Genomic DNA, 5,000 nt, shown 5'->3' with positions numbered 1-5,000 from the left:
AGGCACAGTGGGCCTCTGCGGCCGGGAACGGAGCCTGCCGCCTCGTGCTCACGGCGGCTCTGCCTCACCCGGGGACGGCGCGTGCTCCCGGCTCCGTGCTGCGTCCACCCTCCACTCGGGCGAGGAGGGAACGGGTGGGGCACCGCAGCGGCGACCGAGGGCCTCGGAAAGTCACGCCTTTTGAGTCGTCCGTTTTTTTTTTTTTCCGTTTCTCTTTTAAAGCTTCTCCGCCTCATCCCGCCTCACCGGAGCCAGGCTCCGGCGAGCGCGCGGGGCCTCGCGGGTACGCGCCGCGCACACCCGAGGCTTGCCTGGGCACCTAAAAGCCCAACACACCCCCCGGTCTCCCTCTGTAGAGGGGTCCGCGCTCTAGGGCGGCCCGCGGGGGGGAGGAGGTACGACAGAGCCTAACAACGGACCGCCGGGGCCCAGCCGCGGCTACGCAGCCTGGGCCCCCACCTCGCAAGGGCGACTTCCCTCGGCACCGGCGGAAGCAACACGCGGGCCCTCCTCCTTCCGCTCTCGCTTGCCTCACGCGGGTCTCGGCAAGCACCGGGGCGGGCACGCACGCGCGCACCCCTCTCTCACCCCCGCCTTCTCGGGATCAGGCACGGCACCCTCCCGCGAGGCGTGCGTGCTCTAAAGGTCTTACCCCGCTCGACCCCCCTTCTTTTTTTTTTTTTTTTCCTCCACATCCTTTCTCTCCCTCTCGGCCGCACTCCTGTTTTTTATTTCTCTCGGCCCGAGGGGCGCACGCCCACACGCGTGAGCGGTGACCGGAAGGGTGGGCTGGGAACGGGGAAACGGCACCGCCACCCGGCCTCAGGCACCTGAGGGACGGCCTGGAGCGTTCCAGGGGCACCGCCAAAGGGCCACTCGAGGCGCACCGGCACCACCTGGGTGGGGCGCGCGGGTGCGCCTGACCAGAGAGCCCCCCCGCCGCGGGGGGCGGGGGAGGGCCCGACGCGAGGCAGAACACCAGGGCCACGAGCAGAGGCTGTCCTGCTCGGTCTCAGGACCCCGCCACCGCCGACGCTGGCCGCGAGGCCGCGAACGAGGGCAGATGAGCGAGGTCGGGCCGGATTCCGTGCCCCTGCCCCTCTGCGCACCACCGGCGGGCGGGGAGGAGGAGCGAGGGGCCCGCGCGCTGAGCGAGAAGAGCGGTCCCATTCGCCACGAATGTCCGTCCCTCGTCTTGGCGCGGCTCGGACCCGGCCCGGGAGAGCACGACAACACCACATCGATCGGGTCAGCCCAGGCACAAGCGAGGAGGAGAAGACCCCCCCGCCAGGGCTGCCAGGAGGCGGGCGAGGACAGCCCCGGAGAGGACCCGCTTTCTGCCTCGCCCGCCCCGGCTGCGGAAAGGTGGCCGCGAGGACCCCTGCACACGGAGAACGCCTGACACGCGAGGCACGTGGGCCTGGGGGAGGGGGGGAGCGGGGCACACTCTGGCGAGCACCGCGGCCACCGCGGGTGCCTGCGACAAGGGGCACGCGGGTCAGAGGGCCCGCGGCGCCCGTGCCACGCCGCCCTCGGGCACTGGAGACCGGGGGGAGGCACCGCGGCTGGACATCTGGACGCGCGAGAGCCGGCGCACGGGCCCCAGGCGGGCGGCTCAAGCGGGGAGGAGCGGGGGAGGGCGTGGGCCGTCGGTGGACCGGCGTCTACGGACCCGTCCAGGTTTCCCATCTGCTCAGCGGGAGTCACCCAGCGAGGAGAGCGTGTCAGCACCAATCTGGTGGCCCAAATCGCCCGTTTTGGGCGAGAGAAAAGCCACGCCCCGCGGCGGGAGGGGCCCGCTCCCCACGGCGAGCCCCCGGAACTGCGGCCCGGCCATCGGTCCGTAGCGCGACCCCATGGCCCCCAGCGCCCCGCCCCCCCCCCCGGAGCTCCCGGGATCCTCTGGTCGACCCGCGGGACGGGGTGACGGAGCTGGCCGGGGCCGCGCGGGCGCCCAGAGCCAGCCGCCTGCGCTGCGGCCAACGCGGGCCGGTCGGGGAACCCTCGGAGGGGGGACTTGGAAAAAATTCTCGGGCGGCGGGGCCCCTCCGAAGGTCCGGGCCCCGCGCGGGTCCGTGGCCGGGCCGGGGCGGGCCGGGGGCGGCAACCTCGGCCCGGGGACCCCCGGAGCGGGACTTTGAAAAAATTCTCCGACGGTCCGGACCCCACGCGGGACCGCGCCCGGGCCCGGGGCGCCCTCCGCGGGCCACCCCGGACCTACGCCGGAGGCCCCGGTGACGACCGGGCCGCGCGAAGGAAGGCGCGCGAACGGCCGGGGCGTGCCTTGTCCCGTTCTTCTGCCTGCGCCGTCTCGGTGCGGCCCGGTTCGGTCCAGCGCCGTCTAAAACACGGCACCCGGGAGCGCGGCGGCGGCGGCGGCGGCGGCGGCGGCGGCGACGGCCACCGCCTCGGCCACATGAAGCTGCGGGCCCAATTCCGGAACGTGGCTCTGGCGCCGGCGCCCCACCGTGGCCGGGACGATCCCGCCGACGCCGCCGGCGTCCCGAGACGTCGCCTCGGCCAGCGCGGCCACAGCGCCTCCCATGTCGCCGGCGCCGGAGCTCCGGAGGAAAACGATGTCAAAGCGGCCGCCAGGTGGCGGCCGACAACCGGCGCGGGCGACAGCGGGACGGATCCGGATCGGCGGCCGGCGAGGGCGCGTCGCCGGGCGGCCGGACACCCGGTCCCGTCCCGGCTCCCCCCCCGCCCCCCTCCCCCGCCTCCCAGCGCCGCCGCCGAACACGTTTCTCGGCGCGGGGCGGCCGGAAGGCGTTGGGGCCGGCCACGGCGCGGGGTCGGTTGGGCCAAGGGGATCCACCCGGCCGGGCCCTTTCCCGCCTCGGCCAGGACGATCCTGCCGACGCCGCCGCCGGCGTCCGGGAACGTCGCCTCGGCCAGCGCGGCCACATCGCCTCCCGCGCGTGTCGCCGGCGCCGGAGCTCCGGGGGAAGACGATATCAAAGCGGCCGCCAGGTGGCGGCCGACAACCGGCGCGGAGTGCAGCGGGACGGATCCGGATCGGCGGCCGGCGAGGGCGCGTCGCCGGGCGGCCGGACGCCCGGCCCCGTCCCGGCTCCCCCCCCGCCCCCCTCCCCCGCCTCCCAGCGCCGCCGCCGAACACGTTTCTCGGCGCGGGGCGGCCGGAAGACGGTGGGGCCGGCCACAGCGCGGGGTCGGTTGGGCCAAGGGGATCCGCCCGGCCGGGCCCTCCTCAGGTTCCGGAGGTGTGAGCAGGCTGTGTGGCTGGCTGCTTCTCCCTGACGGAACAGCAGTGGAACGACGGTACCAGCCCACTGCAGCAGCCGCTCTGGGAATGGTGCCTGAGGGCTCCCCGCGGGGCAGGGCCGGTAAACCCTCTCTGCCCCTGAAAGGTCTCTTCCTGCCGCTGCCCCTCAGTGCGTCGTCTAAGCCCGCCTTCGACGGTCAGGACTCCCCGCTCGTCGCAGACATACTCGTTCGCTTGTGTTTCCGGGTCTTTGTCGTCAAGAGAGCTAGGCGGAAGCGTCAGCCTATTCCAACACCTTGGCCCCATCTCCCAAAGTTCCGATCCAAGGGGGTCCGGCCCAGCCGGGCCATTTCGCCCCTCAGCCAGGAAGATCCCGTCTACCCCGCTGGAGCCCTGGAGCACCATGCCGGCCAGCCGGCGTGTCCCACTCGGGGGGGGCCCTGGGAGGGAGGGAGGGAGGGAGGGAGGGAGGGAGGGAGGGAGGGAGGGAGGGAGGGAGGACCCCGGGAGGACCCCGGGAGGACGCCGGGAGCCAGGCCGGGCTCGAGGAGACGGAGCGAAGGCCCCGGGCCGCCGTGGCCAGCGCGCGCCCGCCGGGACCGCTTCCCATCCCGTCGGCGCCGCAGAGCTCCGGAGGGGGACGGTATCGAAGCGGCCGCCGGGTGACGGCCGACGACCGGAGCGAAGGGCGGCGGGGGGGTGGAACCGGGTCCACCTGGGCCCCGGCCGGGGCTCGAGGGTGGCAGAGGGGACAGACTCCCCCGGGCCGCCGGGGAAACCTCTCGGGAGCGTCATGGGGCGCGCGCGCGCGCTCGCCCCCGAAAGGGCCGAACGGGGGGGGGGGCGCCCGAGGGGATGAGCGTCCACCGGGGGCGGGAGGGAGAAGAGAGCACGTCCCAAGCGTCGGACGGGCAGGTGTTCTCCGATCCGTATCCTTTGGACGGACGCGACAAACGGGACGGGATGAGACCGCCAGTCCCCGAAGTTTTCCTCCTCGTTCTTTGAGTGCCCGCGTGGCGCAGCAGGCAGACCGGGAGACGTTTTCCGCCGTCGTCCCTGTCGCCGAGCCAACGGTACGCGTGAGGCGGGTTGAACGGGCAAATTGCGTCGGGAGGGAGGGAGGGAGGGAGGGAGGGAGGGAGGGAGCCGTGCGTTTGCCGGCATCCGCGTCGCAAAAGAAAACCACGGCCGCCACCGAGAGCGTTCTTCCTCATCGCTTTCCATCCTCCCGCGACGCGGGCGGGCAAACGGGGGGCGGGGGGGAGGCCGGGAACGCCTTCCCAGAGCCGGTACGGACCGGCTCTGGGCCCCCCGGTCCGACTGGGGAGACATCTCACCGAGGGAGGCCCTCGAGGCTCTCGGGAGCGAGGCCGGACTTAGTGAGGTCCAGCGGAGGCGCGGCGGGCCAGCCGCGAACGCCCGCCCAGAGGCCCTCGGGCGGCTCGGCCCGAGCGAGTGCTCTCCGGGCTCGCGGGCGGACTCGGGAAGGTGGCGTCTCCGGGGCGGGGGGGTGGAGGGAGAGGGGTGAGTCGGCGTCTCGAGCATCGAGAGATCTCCGGCGGCTCCCGAATGCGGGCGGGCGGGCGGGCGGGCGGGCGGGCGTGTGTGCGTGAGTCGTGGGGGTGGGGGGTGGAGTGCCCGAGGGGGGTTGGGGGGTGGGAGGCCGAGAGCGGGGCGGTGGGGGGGTCGGAGGGTGGGGGCGGTGGGGGACCACGCGCCTCGGGCCCGGGGGGTGGGGTGCTGAGGTGGGCGGGGAGTTGGCAAACGTTCCGGG

The sequence above is a fragment of the Loxodonta africana genome, unplaced genomic scaffold (genome assembly GCF_030014295.1).
Source record: "Loxodonta africana isolate mLoxAfr1 unplaced genomic scaffold, mLoxAfr1.hap2 scaffold_504, whole genome shotgun sequence".
In the NCBI taxonomy this organism is placed as follows: domain Eukaryota; kingdom Metazoa; phylum Chordata; class Mammalia; order Proboscidea; family Elephantidae; genus Loxodonta; species Loxodonta africana.
The sequence above is the reverse complement of the archived record's forward strand: the minus strand, read 5'-3'. Positions refer to the sequence as shown.